Genomic DNA, 18988 nt, shown 5'->3' on the forward strand with positions numbered 1-18988 from the left:
TCTAGAGTTTCAAGATTCACAGGGCCCCTCTTTTTCTTACAGCACAGACCCTTCTCCAATATTATGTTATTTATACTGTGTACTCCAGCCCCTCAGAAGCCCCCTCCCTCTGTGTGCTTATAGTTTGTGCTCCCCAGCACTTGGCTTGCCCAGGTCTCCTGCAAGGCACCCTCTCATTGGCTTGTGTCTTAGGTCAACTTCCCAAGAGGGCAGGAGAAGCAGAAAAACCAAGAGGTCAGGTCAAGAATTAGGACGATGTTGTGATTTGAATGTGGAATGTCCTCCAGAGGGCCCATATGTGTGAACACTTGGTCCCCATTGGGAGGTGCTATTTGGGAAAGTCATGGAATCTTTGGGAGGAAAGCCTTGCTGGAGAAAGTGGGTCACTGGGGGTGGGCCTTCAAGTATTCCCACTTCCTATTCACTCTCTGCTTCCTGGCTGTAGATACAGTGTGACCAACCAGCCTTCTGCTCCTGCCATTATGCATCCCCGGGAACATATCCCATTGAACTGTAAGCCAGGATAGACCCTTCCTTCCTTAAATTGCTCTTGTCTGGTATTTTTGTCACAGCAAGGAGACCATTACATGTGGCCTAACCTGCAGGTGTGGTGACCAGCAGATCCAAGAAGATACACTCCAAATGCACTCAGTGTGTGGCAGAAAGGACCAGGTGCTGGGGAGCCATCAGAGGACAGAAAATAACATCGTGGAGTTTGCATTCCTGTGAGAGATGGACCACATATACACAAATCCAGAAGGTAATCCCAGCTGGGGATGTAGGTCAGTGAGAGAGAATTTGCCTGGCGTATGTGAGACTGTGGGTTCAATCCCCAGCAAGTGACTGTGTGCCCATGCATACACACACACACACACACACACACACACACACACACACACACACACACACACACACGCACACTCCTGTGTTGGCTGAGGGGCTGGGAGGGGGCTGTGATTCCACTGGAAGACAAGCATCAAGTTACCTACAATGCAGCGTGGTGGATGGTCTTGATGAAGCCAGTTCTGAGCTGCTGGGGACACAGAAGAGCTAACTGCTCTCTCCTTCTGGGGACAGTCATGGAAGCTTCCAGAGGAGAGGAACGCAGACTAAACCTGAGGACTGAGTAGGAGCAGGGGTAAGGGCACCAAAGCAAGATGGGTTTGGTCAGATCTCGGCATTGCTGCCATACGGGATGGTCGCTACAGCGATTTGGTTTCTCCCTCTGTGAAAGACCGACTCGGAGTGCTAGGCTTTAGTCGTGTAGGGCTCACAGCAATGGGAACATGGACAGTTCTTAGCTCTTTCCAACTATGGGGGTGGCATATACTTCCTATTCCTCTGGTGCCTTCCATCCCTTCCCTGTCACCTTGTCTGAGGACAAGCCTCCTCCTGCTGGCAAACTACAGAAGATTAAGCCATAGGCTGGGAACGGAGCTCAGTTGGTATGACACTCCCAGCATGCACAAAGCCCTGGATTCCCCCACAGCACTCCATAAGACTGACTGTGGTGTGGACCTGGTGCATGGCGAACACAAGGACCTCAGTTTCATCCAGCTCTGCATGAACCAGGCACGATGGCACCCACTGATGGTCCCAGCCCTTGGAAGGTGGAGGCAGGAGGATCAGAAATGAAAAGTTGGGTTGAGGATTGAGTGACACATTTGCCCCACAAGCGTGAGGACCTGGGTTTGTGTCCCCTGAGCCCATTCAGAAGGGGGACTCTTTAAATACGCCAAGTCCCTTTCTGGACCCTTCTTCAGAGTGACCCCCTGATCAGCAGCCCAGTCAGTCTTTAGTTTTCTGGCCTCTGTCACCTGATCTTAGGTCCTGGGGCTAGTGGTGACCTGGTACAATTCCTGGCACTGGCTGCTCTGTGGCTGCTCCACCCATGGTCATTACGCATCCAAGACCCTAACCAGGCAGGTGTGCGGAACATGATGCCATTTGAAGAAGTGAACCTTTGGGAGCCACCAGTAACAGCTTCTCTGGTGGGAGTCTGCTCCTGTGGGGAGGTCACCCAAGCTCTGCCTCTCCTCCCCACACTGTCCTTTCCCCCTGTACTTCTCGGGAAGGAGGAGCCATGAGCTCATGTCTCAGAAATGCTTTGAAGATGAGAATCACTGAACATTTCCCCAACAGCCCTCAATTTACTTTTTCAGCATTCTCTCTGGGTTGTCAAGCCTTTGTAGTTATTTTTATAAATAGCAATCGCTGGCTGCTTCCATTTTTACCCGGGACAGTTCCACCTCCGGCTGGATCGGATGTCATTTTGCAACTGACAGCCCTCCGGGCTGGACTTGCCCCTGTTTCTCCTGATGACATCTTCTCTGTGTCTCCCCTCTGCCACCGCAGAGCCCACCCTCCTTGTCACGCGTACGTTTGCAGTGCCACCCGGTCTGTTTGGAGCCAAGCGTTGGTTCTGTCCTGGCTGCTCCTCTCTTCCCACAAGGCCCGAGTTCTCCAACATGGCCCCCCAAGCTGCCATCATTCAGCCATGGCTCACCTGCTCGGCCGCATTCCTGGCCTTGCCCCTTCCCACACTTGGGCTCAAACGTCTTCAACTCTGATATTGCTTAACCCAGAAGGCTTAGTCATGGGCTGGAGATGTAGCTCCATTAGTAGAGCCCTTGCCTAGTGTGGAAGACGTTCCATCCCCAGCGTATGAACTGGGCATGGTGGTACACTCCTATAATCTCTGAACGTGGGCGACGGAGGCAGGAGGACCAGAAGTTCAAGGTTGAACTGGGAAGGAGGCTCAGTGGGTAAAGCACACATATGAGGACCGGAGTTTAGATTCCCACAACCCATGTAAAGGCTGGAGGCAGCAGGACATGTCTGCAATCCCCTCTGGTGTGAGATGGGTGGCAGACAGGAAATCCTTTGCAAGTGCACAGGGCAGCTAGCCTGGTGTACAGATTGGCAATGAGACCCTGTCTCAAACACAGTGGAAGGTGAAGCCCTACTCCCGAGGCTGCACTTGGACCCACACGCACCTGCTTCAGCTCACATGTACCTATGTTCACACGCACAAAGAAGTTGATAATTTTCAATGACCAGAGAGTAAGAGTCAAGGCTGGATACACACTTTCTAGAAGAGGAGAAGGAAGGAAGGAAGGCAGGCTGCCTGCCTTAAGTCATGTCTCTAGGTTAGGGGAGGGTCAAGTTCATAGAAAACAATGAACTTGGGCCTGTGGGACGGCTCAGTGAGTAAAGGCAGGCGTGCACAAGCCTGCCGACTTGAGTTTGAGCCCTAGAATAAATGTAATGGTTGAAACAAAGGACCTATTCCACAGAGATGTCCTCGGATATCTGCACATGTGTTGTAGCACATATATGTACACACAGACAAACACACTCTATAAAAATTATCAAAAAAGAAGGAAAAAGGCAAGTCTAGTAGTGGACCTGCCTGTGTGGGCGGGAACCCAGACTCCTTTACTCCTGTGCACTCCAAAACAAAATACTTAAATCATGCAAAAACGAACAGGGTCTAATACAGTAATATAGCATAGGAAGCCACTGGCTTAGGAAGGGAAATGTCATATTTGCATCTATGGGTCTCTCTCCTGCAACCCTCTCCATTAAAGAAAAGGACTGGGTTTTTGCCTCAAATTGGGCGTATGATGGCGAGGGAAGTCCTTGGGGCTTCACTTAACATGCCCCACCTAAATAATACATATTCTTGTGTGAGTTTAAAGCTTTCTACATTTGTTATTGACTTGCATGGATGTATGTGTGTAGGCCACATGCCACAGCACATGAGTAGAGGTCAAAGGACAACTCACAGGAGTCCGCTCTCTCTTCTCACCATGCGGGTCCCAGATACTGGACTCAGACTATTAGGCTTGACAACAAGCACCTCTGTCCACTGAGCCTTCTCACTATTGTTGGTTATCTTTGGCTCTCTTTTGGGGGGTCCACCCTCCAGCTCCCAGATAAATCACACATGGAGGCTTATTCTTAATCATAAATGTCTGACCTTAGCTTGGTTTGTTTTTTAGCCAGCTTTTCTTAATTTAAATTAACCCCATCTACCTTTTGCCTCTGGACTTTTCCCTTTCTCTTACTTCTGTAAATCTTACTCTTACTCAGTGGCTTGCTGTGTAGCTGTGTAGCTGGCCCCTGGAGTCCTCCTCCTTTTCTGGCTCCTTCTCCTCCCAGATTTCTCCCTCTATATATTCTCTCTGCCTGCCAGCCCTGCCTATCTCTCTCTCCTGCCTCGCCATTGGCCATTCAGCTCTTTATTAGACCATCAAGTGTTTTAAACAGGCACAGTAACACAGCTTCACAGAATTAAACAAATGCAACATAAACCAAAGTAACACACCTTAAAATAATAATCTGTAACATCTCACCAGGTCTTTTTGTGAGTTTTTAAGCTCTATGAATGCTAACTTACTGTACATATTCTTCTGAGATTTATCTGCCAGTGGGTTAACACATTTAACAAATTAACCCTTGCTTTCCTGCTGATGGTGGTAATATTCTTACTCTTGTGCTGGGATTATAGGCATGTACCTCAATGCCAGGTTTATGTGGTGCTGGGAATTGAACCCAGGACATTGTGCCATGAGGCAAGTGTTCTACCAATGGAGCCACATCCCTGGCCTCTACTCTATATTTTCTTAATGGCCTAACTGTTGGTGGTTTTCAAATATTATTCCCCTGAACATTTCCAGTACTCAACAGGAAGGCAAGACTAGTTGTATTTTGTAGATGAGAAATTAAGCAATTTTATTTAACAGCTTTCTCCATGAAGCGCAAGCATAAAATGATTCTGTCTTTTTCTCCCTATCTTTTTTAGGATTGATATCACATCTCCTGTTCACAATCTTTAGCAACGTCTTTGGTGGATGTCACCACTTTCTGGTCATTTTCAGATTCTAAAATCCCATCCAGTGTGACCCAGGGCTGGTAGCTTGGACAGCACCTAACACCATGGTCCACTCAGCACCAGCCTGCCTTATCCAAGAGCTTGGAAGGGGGAGCCTGGAGCTGCTTGTCAGTCTTTCTCTCTCTCTCTCTCTCTTTCTCTCTCTCTCTCTCTCTCTCTCTCTCTCTCTCTCTCTCTGTGTGTGTGTGTGTGTGTGTGTGTGTGTGTGTGTAGCCATCTACCTCAAATGTTCCTCAGGTGCTGTCCAGCTTGTTTTACTTTTTTTTCTTAAACTACATTTATTGTTTATTATGTGGGATGTTTTAATTTTTTCCTAAGTTATCTTTATTTGTTATTGTGTGGGAAAGGTGGAGTGTCACAGCTCACAGGTGGAGGTCAGAGGACAACTTGAAGGAGTTGCTTCTCTTCTCCACTTGGTGAGTTCCAGGCATCAAATTCATCTCGTCATGCTCTGGCAAGAGCCTTCACCCACCGAATATCCCGCCAGCCTCACCTTGTGCCTTTGAGACAGGGTCTCTCACTTGGGATGCAGTTTGCTGCTTGCCTAGACTGTCTGGCCAGTGAGCACCAGGGTTCCACCTGTTTCTGCTTCCCCAGGTCTGGGATTTACAAGTATTTGCACCCCCACACTCAACTTCTTAGTGTGGGTTCTTCAGGATCAAACACAGGCGAGCACTTTACTGCGGAGCCCACTCCCCAGCACTTCGCTTACTCTTTCTTTCCTGTACTTGGGGACTTGGAGGAGAGGTGGAGGGAGGGTGTGAATATCTTCGGGGACACTCGAGGCTTCCTCTCCCATGGGCTTTAGGGGGTCTCTCTATGGCAGGTATCTGTTCTATGATGGCTGATATCCAAATACCATCTCTGAAGGATGCTTCTGGGATCCTTCCTCTGCCTTTCCTGGGGTCCTGCTGACAGGGGAAAGCCCTTCACATGGGGGAATACTGTGGGACAGCCAAGAGATACACTACCCCTAAAATTATAGACACATGTCAGGCATGTGAACTGCTTGCCTGCAGACTCTTTCCTGAGGGCAGCTGAGGAACAGACTTCTAACAGATATGAATCATAGGAGGGCAATTCTCCTACAGTGCCCCCTGAATTGAGAAATGCCCCAAACACTCCCAATACTGTGATTCTCCAACTCTGGTGAACTGTCCCCTAGGAACTGTGTCTTCTGCTCACGTGGTCTGAAACAGTGGTAAGGCCAGGGTGGGGTTCATTTTAGCAGAACTCAGTTGGGAACATTTACACGGTTTAAGTGGAATGTATTTATTTTTATTGGGTGAAATCCATGTGACATGAAATTTACCACTTGAAAGCAAACAATTCAGTGGCATTTGGGGGCGTTCATAGTGTGGTGCAACCCTCTCCCCCATCTTGTTCCAAGGCCTCTTCATTGCTCCATTTCATCACCCTTTGCATCCATCAGAGGCTTCTCATTCCTCTTTCCTCCAGCCCCTGGGGACCACCGATTTACTTTCTGTCTTGATTGGTTACAAGTGAGGTGCATAGTGATATCACCTAAGATTATCTGGGTGTCCCTATCAGTCATCATCCAAGGCTTCTGGTACTAGCAGTGATCAAACTGTCCGTGAAAATTCAAAGGGATTGGGATGTAGGGTGGGCATTTTAGCTGGCTATCACCAGTCATTAGCTAACAGTAACAATCTCTAAATGGCCCTTGTCACGCAGAGTATCTGTGAGGCACAGATATTTAGAGAACAAAGTCTATAGGTATGTTTTTTCTTTTTCTTTTTTGGTTTTTGAGACAGGGTGTCTCTGTGTAGCTTTGCGCCTTTTCCTGGAACTCACTTGGTAGCCGAGGCTGGCCTCAAACTCACAGAGATCCACCCAGTCCTGCTTCCTGAGTGCTGGGATTAAAGGCATGCGCCACCACCGCCCGGCCACAGGTATGCTTTTTTAAAAAAATCTTTGTTTTATATTTTTGTGCGCAGTTTGGTTATAGATGATTGTGGTATGTATATGATGATGCTTGACATCTGTTGGACAGACACTGACTGTGCTGAGTTCCTTCCCTCGCCTGGGGAAGAGACGTACCTGCCAAACTGGGTGGATCTTGCTTAAACTCAGATTCCAGCAAATTGACAGCAGTGTGCGCATCTTTGGAACATTTGGGAGACTGTGAATATAGACTGGGCATTAGATGCCCGTAAGGAACTCAAATTAAGTTTGAACACAGGTGTGAGGGACTTCACGCATGAGTTATGTAAGTAAGAAAGCATCCTTGTGTTTAGAGGCACATGCTGAAACCATTCAGCAGAGCCAGGGTGGTTGGGATTTTTTTTTCCCCACAAAAATAAAAATAGACAAAGTGAGAGTGGCAATCATTGCTACATCTAAGTGATGGGTGTTGGGAGTTTACTGTGCTGTCTGCATGAGTCAGGATCTACCCAGGAGGAGAAACCGCCAGGAGATATTTAAAGCATACAGCCTCCGAGGCAGAATTTTGGTTACGCAGTAGATGAGACCAGGAGCCAAACAAGGAACTCAGAGTTGGGATGGTCACTGCCAACCTGGGACTGAAGAACAGATCCAGGAGATGCTGACCCTGGAGCAGGGACAGGGTCACTTGACCACGTGGGAACCCCAGTGGGCCTGTCAGATGTCTGTCTTCCTCCCACTCCCAAGTCTCTTGATTCTTGCTGGTGTTCCCCCTGACTGTTGGCAAAACTATCAGGCCCAGTCCACAGTGGAGAGCATGCCCAGTTTCGTGTGGTGCTGGGAATCAAACCCAGGACTTCGTGCGTGTTAAACAGCATTCTACAAACTGAGCCACATACCAGCCCTGTGCATGCCTCTTAAAGCCCTCACCCCTCAAAGCACTTTACCCATGGCATCTCACGGCTTGAGGTCACCACGGAGACTCGGTGGGCCTTCGGAGGGCCTTGCACAGTGCGGCTCTTGGGCAGAGGCACTACCATCAGCACTGTTTGACAGCAGCCAGCACTTTTAGACAGGCCCTCTCCGGCCAACAAAGCAAGAGCTGTAGTGTGTTAACTTGGCCTGTCATTGAGGACCCAGAGTGAGTCAACCGTTGTTGCACAGAGCCATCAGCTCGGAGAACCTGGGGAGATTTGGCCTCATTTCCCACAGTGGTCCTGCTGGTGACCTACCCCAAATCCATTTCCTCTGTGTTCCTATGAATAAAACCGAGACTTTGTTCAAACTGACAATGTACCCGGCAGCTAAAAAAGGCTTCTTTCCCGGGTACTCTTGAAGTTACCAGGGACCTCGTCATCAAGCTTAGGCCAACAAGAAGGTGAAAGTCCTTGGGCAAGGTGATCCTTCCAGAACAAAAGGGCAAGCCAGCCATGCTTGGTGGAGTACCTCTCGGTAGCCACAGTACGGCGGTAGTATGGCTCAGAATGGGCTGTGTTCAGCTGAGTACATGATTGTTGCTCCAAGCAAAGTAACAAACAACACAATCCCCTAAGCAAAAAACGGAATCAAGTTTTTGCTTAACCAGAGCAGGGAGAGGACAGAAGTAAGTAAGTTGGCAACCACGACCCAGCATGCGCTCTATGGCGCAGGGCTACAACTCAGCAGAGGGAAGAGATGCATGGGGAGGAGATGCATGGGGAACGGATGCGGACCAGTAAGTGGCTTCCGGAGCAGAGACCATGAGGAGTGTGAGGGCCGCTGTGAGACAGCGTAATGTGTCCCTCAGGAAACCAGCAGCAAATATCACCAGGCTTCCTGGTGTCATCACAGTGATCTAGGGTTAAAAACAAGACAAAAACCTAGCAAGCAAGCAAACAAACAAAAACCCCACTTTCTGGGGCTGGAAAGATGATCGATCCAGCAGTTAACATTTGCTCCTCATGGAGAGGACCCAAGTTTACTTCTCAGAATTCACACGCGGCGCGCAACTGCCTGTAACTCCAGCTTCTGGGGTTTTGATGCCCTCTTCTGGCCTTCACAGGCATCTGCACGCACACGCGCAGGAGCCTCTCTCCAACACACACATCTATACACAAGTGTATACCAGGTGTGGCTGGCTTTAATCCCAGCACTTGGGAGGCAGAAGCAGGTGCGTCTCTGTGAGTTTGAGCCCAGCCTGATCTACATAGCAAGACTCCAGCTAGATCCACATGTTAAAAGCTTATCTTTAAATAAATGAATAAATTGAATAAAGCAAGTCTTAATTAAAAAAAAAAAAGACAAACTACTCACTGAATACTCTGATAAAGATGGGAATGGTTAACATGGAAGGGAAACACAAGGTGAGTTTGCTCATCATCCAAAAGCAGGACTCTGTGGGGACAGGCACGGTGCACACACCCTGTATGGTGTGGGACCCGCAGTGAATCACACCCTGTGTGACTTCTTCCCTCGGTATCCGAGTAACATTGGTGCTTGTTCCTAGGACATGACAGTGGTGATGGTCACTGTCACCTCCTACATCAGGTTATGCCTGTGGCCAAGGTAATAGTATATATGTGCGCACACTCACATGCACACGTGCCCGACTAGAGGAGAGCAAGAGGCACTTTGGGGCTGGGGAGGCACCTCTGTTGGTAAAGTGCCTCTGCGTGAGCAGGAGGACCTGAGTTCAACCCCTGGGGGAAATCCCAAACACCCTGGGTTTTCGTTAAGTGTGATTTTATGTTGAGCCGCGTTTGTAGCTCTCCACACGCCACATGTGGTCCACGGGCTGCAGGGTGGACACACCTGGTGACAGAGAGGAGGCTGGGAAGGGGCCACCAGGTTCTGGCTCACGGAGGGCAGGTCTGAGTCCAGCATTCACAGGTCCACTCACTACATGTTAGCTGCCTACGAAGGGGCATGAGCAAGCCGGTCACAACATGAGGCTTTTGTCTCAAAGCCTGCCTTCCTTCTTTAGCACACAGCTACAGCTGTGACTTTCCCACCATGATGTGACAAGGGGACAGGAAGGGAAGTTCACACTTAATGAGTCCCTACAATGCCCTGGGCACAGGGCCAATCATTTTACACACACACACACACACACACACACACACACACACACACACACACAGAGAGAGAGAGAGAGAGAGAGAGAGAGAGAGAACTCCATCTGTCATCCTCATGAGCATAGTGGATGTGCTCATCAGCCCATCCCATGGGTGGATAAACTGAGAGATTCAGGCAGAGAGCACAGGTTCTAAGGAATGCCGTCCCCTCCTGTTCTAAGCTGGTGAGAGCCTGGCTGAGGAAAACCAGGCCAACCGAGCTCATGTGGCCTACTTTATGTAGCTGCCTTCCTCTCCTGCCTGCCCTCATTCTCCCGCACTCCTCCACCTCCTCTCCTTATGAGATGCACATTCCCATAAGATTTATAATATCTGTGGGTATGCATGGTGACTTGTAAAGGGAGCAAGGGTCCAGGATGCCTCCTTTCTTTGCTTTTTGTCAGAATATCCCTCCCCTTGCAGGCAAGCATTTTTTAGACCATTCCTTCAAACCATTTTCTAAATTTGAACCTGGTATCGACACTCTTCCCTCTCCATGGCTGTGACAGCCCCGGCCCATAAAGCACCAGGCCATTCTCCCCTCTGCAAATTCCCGTAATCTCTCTGTTCTTCTGGGAAAAGGTCAGACACCTGGCGGGAGGCAGCTAGGTGCAGGGCCTTTGCAGTGAGGGGTGGTTTACTGAGAGACGAAGCTAAGGAGAGTACCAGGAGCTGCACAGACATCCAGGGACCCACAATAGCAGAAGCTGGGACCAGCTCCAGCACTGAAGGGGAAAAGGGGAAAGCCACGCTAACAGAGCCCAGAGGAGACTGTACCTAGCACAGGCTGGGAGGCAGGAGGCAGGAGGCAGGAGGCAGGAGGCACGGTGAAGATGTCTCTCTGCCTTGCTCTCCTTTCACCTTTCTACTGATGTCTTCTGTGATCTGAGACCAACTATCGCACGGGAAGCCAAGGATTTGGGATGCTGTAGATTGTGATGGTGGTGGCTGTGAGGTGTCCAACATTTCAGGGTACAAGGCAGAGCAGTTTCTGAAAGATCAAATGAAGAAAACCAGCACGCTCCCTGTGAGCATTGACCCAGGTCATGAAAAATCCTTTGATGACAAGGTCCTTTTCTTGAGATAGGGTTTCATGTATCCCGGGCTGGCCTTGAATTCCTGAAGAAGTCGAGACTGACCTTGAACACCTGATCTTCTTGTCTCCACCCCCTGAATGCTGTGACCACCACCATGGTGCTGATGTGTTGCTGGAGATGGAACTCAGAGCTTCACGCATGTTATACAAGCACTCTACCAACTGAGCAACTTCCCCAACCCCACGACAGAGTTCTTACCAGTTAAAGAACATCACATAACATGACGGCCTACAGTTTATTATATTTCAACTAGGAAGATTAGAAGGCATTTGGATTGGTCTCTCTGATAATTATTTTTTGACGTCTGTCATTTCCTGTTGACAGGATTCTCTTCATAGCGTACAGGCTTTGAGAACCTGAGAAACACCAGAGGCCAAGCCTTCCTCAGGCTATCCCAGAGGCCTCTGGAAACCATGAAGACCATCAAACCCGGCCTGACCTTGCCTGGTTACAGATCAGGAGGCCGGCCGGGGTAGCAAGGGGAAGACTCTCTGGAGGGAATTGCAGGGCCGGGTCTTGGAAACCTCGGTGGTGGTGCGGGGGGAGTGTGTCCATGATCACAGGTGCACTCTCGCTTCAAGGGCTATTAATAAATGCTGGAAGCTCTCAGAGGCCTGGGCTTCCTACTGTCCTCCACCCCGAGGCTCCTGTGAGCACGCCAGGCCCCTGGTCACAGGGAACTTGCACCCCCTGCTGGCCAGAGGGGCCTCTGCACTAAGTTGTGCCCCGCTGGCTTCCAGGGATTCTCAGGATTCTGGGGCACTCAAGCTTTGAGAAGCCCCTCACTGCCACAAAGTCCTCATATGCCTCTGAGAGCATTTGGATTTTGCTCCCTGAAATACAGAACAGGGGTGCAACAGCGGCTGACACTGTGATACTTTAATTGGCAAACGTAACAAAAACTTTAAACTTATGTGTTGTTTGCATGTGTACACATTTGTGTATGTGCATGTGTGTGTGGATTTATGCTCCTGGGATCCGCCTGTTCCCACCCTCAATGCTGGGGTCACAGGCACATGCCTCACTTTTTACGCTGCTGTTGGGAATCTAAATCCAGACCCACATGTTTGGACAAGGGTTCTTACCCACTAAACCACCTACCCAGTCCCTTTATCTTATTTTTTTTTAGACAGGGTCTTTCACTGAACCTAGAGCTTACCAACACAGCTATACTAGCTGACCAGCCAGGATCAGAGACTCCTCTGTGTCACTCCCTAGAGCTATGATTACAGGAGACTGGCGCCATGCCTGGCCTTGTGAGTGGGGGCTGGGGACTCAGACTCAGGGGGTTTTTTTGGTTTTTCGAGACAGGGTTTCTCTGTGTAGCTTTGCGCCTTTCCTGGAACTCACTCTGTAGACCAGGCTAGCCTCGAACTCACAGAGATCAGCCTGGCTCTGCCTCCTGAGTGCTGGGATTAAAGGCGTGCATCACCACTGCCCGGCTTTTTTTGGTTCTTTGAGACAGGGTTTCTCTGTATAGCTTTGGAGCCTGTCCTGGAACTCCCTTTGTAGCCCAAGCTGGCCTCGAACTCACAGAGACAGACTCAGTTCTTTATGCTTGTCTGGCGGACACTTTACTAATTGAGCCACCTCCCCTCCCCTGGACCAAGAACCTTTGGTTCAGCCTCATCTCCTCCAGGAAGCCTTCCACTACCATACCCTGCCCCCCAGACCCTTCCTCCCTTCCCCAGCCCTACGTTACTGTTTTTCTTTAGTTTGTCTCTGACTCTGACACAAAGAAAAGTCGTTTTATTTTGCTTTAAATTTTTCATTTCTATTTGGAGCTCCAACTTCATCAAGAAGTTGTGGCAGCTTGCTTATGATGATTTCAAGTTCTCCTCAGCGTTTCCCTGGAATGAGGTTCTAGGGTAAAGCAGGGAGAAAAGTAACTCTTAGACATGCCACATCTTAGGAGACAGGTAGATCCCTTGAGATTATTGGTCAGCCAGTACAGCCAATCAGTGAACTCCAAAGTTCAGGGATGTTAAAAATGAATGAATGAATGAATGAATGACGTGGAGAGCAGTTGAAGAAGACACCTGGAACCTACCCTGTGGCCTCCATACACACATGCACCCCCCATGCACACACATGCACCCCTCATGCACACACATGCACCCCTCATGCACCGCTCCCACAATCACAGGAAAGAGTAGCTAACACAGGATCATTCCGAGGCAGACTGGGTAGGATACGCACCCCAAGGAGCCAAGATTTTGGTGCCTCTGGGCAAGCAGCGCAACTGTCAGCAGCAGCGGGGCAAACAGCCGGTGAGGCCTGGGTGTGGTCGGAAGCATCTCGTCCCTGAGGTGGCTGCTTCCCCGAGGAACATTTTCCCTGTTCGTTCTTCTCTTGATGGAGACCTAGGCTGACTGCATAGCTTGGCTGTAGTGAATAACATGAGGGTGAGCAAGTGTCTCTGAAGTAGGTTGACTCCGAGTCCTTCAGATGTACTTCCAGGGACGGAGCAGCTCAGCCATACGGCAGTTCTATTTCTTGTTCGAGGAAGCTCCATATTGTTTGCCATAGGGGCTCTGCTAGTGTGCATTCCCACTACTCGTGGGTGAAAGGTGCCTCCGCCCTCATCCTTGTCGGCGTTTGTTATTTGTTATGACAGCCATTCGAGTAGGGCTAAGACAGCATCTCTATGTGATTTCCATATGCATGGAAATCAATATTGACTCTCCTTTCCTTTTTCCCTTCACTCACTCACGTTCCAAAAGACACTGTGGTACAACTTCATTTCAAAATGGAGGCTTTCGTTTGGACCCAAAGTGTGCCACTCTTCCTACTGCAAAGGAGGACAGTTAAAAATAAATTCAAAAAATAACCCAAAGGAGCTATCCCCCTGCCACAGATGGTAAAGAGGAAGCAAAGAAATGTTCATATCCTTGGTGCCTGAACAAAAAATAACAGGGCCCATCTGCATTAACACCAAAGGTGAAGATGTAGGTACTGTTAAAGGCGTAATCGCCAGGATGGACCTTGGGAACTGGAAGGAGGTGCTCTCTGGGCAGAAAGGAGAGACAAATGGCCTGTAATTGGTAGATGGGAAACATTTCAGCTGCTGAGAAAGGAAGGCCAGAACATGAACTCTCTCAACTCTGCATGCAACTATCCATGAGATTATCCATAGAAGAGATAATTCACTTGAGCTTTCCCACAGGAAAACAAAATCCTCAATGTCACCACAGAAATGCTGAGACAGCAGCAAGGTACAGGGAGCTGGAGGTGACATGTGCTTCCTGACCGATCTTGTCAATAACCAGCCTGTGATGGTCACTCTGTTGGAAAGGCAGTGCTTGAGGATATTTTCTGGAGAAGACACCCATGCGTCTTCCCATCTTGTCCGGGTGGTGCCACGACATTTCCTCACAGCCACCAGTACAGCCTTAGTTGGCTGGGAGGCCATGAGCTGTAGCTAGAGTTTTCCTGCCTGGCCCACAGACAGGGCAAATCTCTCTCACCTGCCAGTCCCACAGCCACTCAAACCCAACCAAGTAAACACAGAGACTTATATTGGTTACAAACTATATGGCCATGGCAGGCTTCTTGCTAACTTTTTTTACAGCTTAAATTAATCCATTTCCATTAATCTATACCTTGCCACATGGCTCGTGGCTCACCGGCATCTTCACATGCTGTTTGTCATCGTGGCGGCTGGCAGTGTCTCTCTGACTCAGCCTTCCACTTCCCAGCTTTATTCTCCTCCTTGTCCCGCCTACACTTCCTGCCTAGCCAATGGCCAATCAGTGATTTATTTATTGACCAATCAGCAACACATTTGCCATACAGACCATCCCACAGCCATGAGCTACAGAGGAACCTAAACATCCCAGAGACTCAAAGCCAGGCAGTGGGATCCAGGTTATCCCAGAGACTCTAAGCCGGGCGGTGCATGGTTGTGAAAGTCTTTAATCCCAGCACTCAGGAGGCAGAGGCAGGTGGATCTCTATGAGTTTGAGGCCAGCCTGGTCTACAGAGCGAGTTCCAGGACAGCCAGGGATACACAGGGAAACCCTGTCTCAAAAAAACAAAAAACAAAAAAACAAACAAACAAACAAACAAAACAAAACCAAACAACCAAATAAACAAGAAAGAAAGAAAGAAAGAAAGAGCGTGTAGTAGCAGAGTGAAGATGAGGGCAGCCTTGCCTGAAGATGAGGCGGACCCAAGCCCTTCCTTCATAGGATCTTACGTGGTCCACACCTTCCTGTGAGTCTCACCTCCTCTACCTGCTTTAACCTCACATGTTCCAGTCACGTGGTCCTAGAATGTTCCTTCCCATGATCCCACTTGGTGCCCCCCATCTTCATGCCGTCATCACCTTCTCAGGATCAGCTCTTTTGCTGCCCACTTTAGGGAGCTATTTGACACCCCCTAGCTTTTCCTGTCCCCCATCCCCGAGAAGGCTTCCTTTCCTTTTCCCACGCTCTGCGGTTACTTCCTCCTTGTTAGTTGCCTATGCCCTTGCAGGGATGTAAAAGTGAGGATTTCTTTACAATGTTGATTGCATCTATTCATTTATTTGAGTGTGTGAGCATGCCACACGTGTGGGGTCAGAGGACGACTTGTAGGGGTTTTATTGCATCTATCTGTGTGTTGGAGTGTGAGCATGCCACACACGGTGTGGGGTCAGAGGATGACTTGTGGGGGTTGTTTTTCTCTTTCCCCCACCTGGATCCCAAAGATTGAACTTAAGGTTTCCGGCTTGGCAGCAAGCATCTTTACCCACTGAGCCATCTCGCGGCCCATGATTCCTACCGTTCTGTTTCTCCGGAGCCTAGACTAAAGCCTATCTCACAGGAGCCTGACGAATGGGCACTCATAGTGAAGTGTTGCTGGTGGAGACACAGAGGGTGTTGTGGTCTGAATGTGAAACGTTTCCACATGGGCTCATTGGTCCCCATCTGGTGGTGCTGTTTGGGAAGGCTGTGGAGACCCACGGGAGGAAGTGGGTCACGGGGAGCGGGCCTGGTGGCTTTGTGGTCTAGGTGCAGTTTCTGTCCATGCTCTAGTTCATGATTTCAGATGCCAAGTGACCAGTTGTCTCATGCTCCTGACGCCACGCCTTCCCCTCTGCCTACGAGTCCCAGGACACTGCTCTTCCTGCCGGTTGCTTCTTGTCAGCCATTTACTTACAGCCATGAGAAAAGGAACCGATGTAGGAACTGTGTGCCAAGTGTCACTGAGGTCAGGGACAAAGCGACACTAGGAATCCCCTAAAACTCACAGTGCTGTGGACAGGGACCAGCAGCTGTCTACCCAGCCACACCCTTGGTCAGGTATAATCAACCCTCAAGGACTTGTCACCACAGGCGTGTGTGTGTGTGTGTGTGTGTGTGTGTGTGTGTGTGTGTGTATCCATGCTGTGAGTGTGTACTCATGTGCTACGCAGCGGCCAGAAGAGGACATCAGGTGCACTGCTCTGTCACACTCCACCTTAGTCCCCGAGAGCTGGATTGGTGGCCAGCAAGCCAGAGGGACCCTCCTGTGCCCATCCCCCACAGCACTGGAGTTACAGATGTCACTCCCAGATTTTTACATGGCGGCTGGGGATTTGAACCCAGGTTCTCATCCTTGTGCAGCGAGTGCTATTACCCGAGGACCCGTCCCCTCAGTCCCCGGCTGGCTTTCTGGACATTGCCCTCAGGCAGACAGCCCATTCTTCACTTGGACACGTGCCTCGGGGGCCCAGCCCTGCTGGATGCTCTGTGGACACTGAGATGAGGTGGTCATGGCTTCTGGTCCCTTTCCTGTGCCTAAGCCTACCTGTAGACTGGGGGTACCACACACTTCTTATTCAATTGGGCTGCAGGCTGAATGCTGTAAAATGTGGGCACAGAGCCACCCTTCTGTGTAAATCAGGGCCTCATAGCTAGCTAGGGTAAAGCCAGCACTCAAAGCAAACTTCATGGCCCAAGGCCACTGCCCTTTTTGCTACCCCACTCATACATTCTCTATTCCACGAGTTATAATCAATTTACCTCATCCATACGCCGTGAAGTTTAAAAACAAAACAATATACTCAGTGTTTAGAAACTGCACGAGCATCTTACAAGCTGGCCTCCTCAGAGCTTGCATACAGCAGGTGCTCAAGAAATGCTCTTGGCCCGCAGTCCTCACCTTGCAGTGCGTTTTCCTACCTCTCTGCTTTTGCTCCGTCTTCTCCACCTGCACCCACCCACTCACCAGTCCCTGAGCACCTATGTTGGGCCAGGTGCCCAGCCAGGTGTGGAGAAAGGGCCCGGCCCAGCCCGCCAGCCATCCACGGCACAGTTGGGAGCCAGACAAGTTGCCAGACAGACTGCAGTGTGGAAAAAAAAAAAAAAGGTGCAGGCAGCATGTGCCAGGCTGCCATGGGAACTGAGGGGTGGGCCCGTGAACACGCAGATGAGAGCAGCGCCTGACATCTGCGCATGCCTTTCAGCGCCTGACATCTGCGCATGCCTTTCAGCGCCTCAAAGACATGGGTGTGAAAGGTGGGGGAGGGGCCAGAAAAAAAGAGCTTTCCCGGTCCCCCAGGGCTCAGATTCCAAGCAGGGAGCCATAAGGACATTCTTGGATACTCATAAAGGAGGTGTTTTTAAATTTATTTTCCATTTGTGTGTGTGTGTGTGTACACGTTTGCATGTGGATGACGACACATGGGTGGGTTTGAATGCATATGTGTGCGTGTGGAGGCCTGAGATTGATGCCAAGAACGTTCCTCCATCACCCTTCCATGTTGTCATTGAGTCAGGGTCTTCCAGTCAATCCTAGAGTTCGCTGATTGGCTAGTCTCAATACTCAGTGTGTTCTGGGGATCTCTGTCTCCTCCTCCCAAGGCTAGACCCACAGGCAGCCTCCACGTCCACAGAGAATTTACCCGGGTTCTGGAGACTCAAACTCGGATCGAGTGCGTTAACCTCTGGGCCATCTCCCCAGCCCTGCAGCTCAGTGCTTCCTGATGAGTTCTTGATGTTCGGTGTCTAGAAAGGTTCTACAGGGTCTGCTAGCACAGGCTCTGAAGGCCCAAGTGCTAAGGCCTCCCCAGAGTGGAATTCTCACGAGCCGCTGAGGAGCTACAATACAGCCCCTTGCTGGAGTTGCACAGAGCTGCACGGAGTTGGTAGTGAGGCTGGACAGAAAGGCAGGGGAAAGTATGGGCACATGGACTCAAACAAAAACATCTGGTTGAGCAACATGACACTCTAGGCATGTTACCCTCTCCATGCCTCAGTTTGCCCATGTGTAAGTGGAGGAAACGGCTCACTCTCGAGTCTGGTCAAAGTGTCTCCGATGGTAAGAATTCTAGTGCATCTGACACCTGCTGTGAAGGCTGGTGACACAGAGGTGCTGTCTTTTCTTTCTTTCTTTTTTACTTCCTTTTTTTATGTATTCAATGTGTCTTTCACATTATTCATCTTGATCCCATTCATATTTCCCCATCCCTTTGCATCCATCCTCTGCCTCTACAATGCCCACACCCCCCCTCCAATAAAACAAAATTTAAGAGATAAAAAGGAGAAAATTAAAATTCTCACCATGGAAGCTGCAGTGTGACACAGTGAGTCACTCAATAAACCCTTTTGTCCATATATCTTTACTTGCAGGTGCTCATTGCAAAGAGTCATTGGTCAGGTTGGAGGTCTCCAGTTTCTATTACACTGTCAATGCTGGGCTCTCCCTAGGACTCCTCTTGGCTATCCAGTTGTTGTCCTGTGTTGTGGAGATCCTGCAGCTTTGGGTCTGCAGGTCAGGTTCCTTCACGTGCTCCAGCAGATCATAGATGGGGTGGATGTTGGGGTGGGCTAATTCATAAGCCTGGTTCTGGGCGAGCGCTCCAGCATTGCCCCAGCTAGTTCATCCTTACAGCAATGATTGGGGGTTAAGGGGGCAGTAAGGGTTGGGGGGCTGTTCTCCTGCTTTCATGCCCTCAGGGTTGACTCTCCTCCACCTACACCATCAGGACCAGCTCTACTGTGTTGCCCATTCGAGATGCAGAGGCCATCAGC

At 49.8% G+C, this 18988-nt stretch overlaps 1 long non-coding RNA gene across 1 annotated transcript; it reads right to left on the reverse strand.

Moving 5' to 3' along the window:
* Nucleotides 1-12718: 12718 nt before the first annotated feature.
* On the reverse strand, nt 12719-18821 carry LOC128109360 (uncharacterized). The gene is made up of 3 exons (XR_008217802.1): nt 17184-18821; nt 13191-13782; nt 12719-12854 (listed from the first exon to the last, which is right to left on the reverse strand). It is a non-coding gene; the product is annotated as an uncharacterized LOC128109360 (long non-coding RNA).
* Between the last annotated feature and the right edge of the window lie 167 nt (nt 18822-18988).

This window comes from Peromyscus californicus, unplaced genomic scaffold (assembly GCF_007827085.1).
Source record: "Peromyscus californicus insignis strain IS unplaced genomic scaffold, ASM782708v3 Scaffold_14__1_contigs__length_90479793_seg_2, whole genome shotgun sequence".
NCBI classification, from domain to species: domain Eukaryota; kingdom Metazoa; phylum Chordata; class Mammalia; order Rodentia; family Cricetidae; genus Peromyscus; species Peromyscus californicus.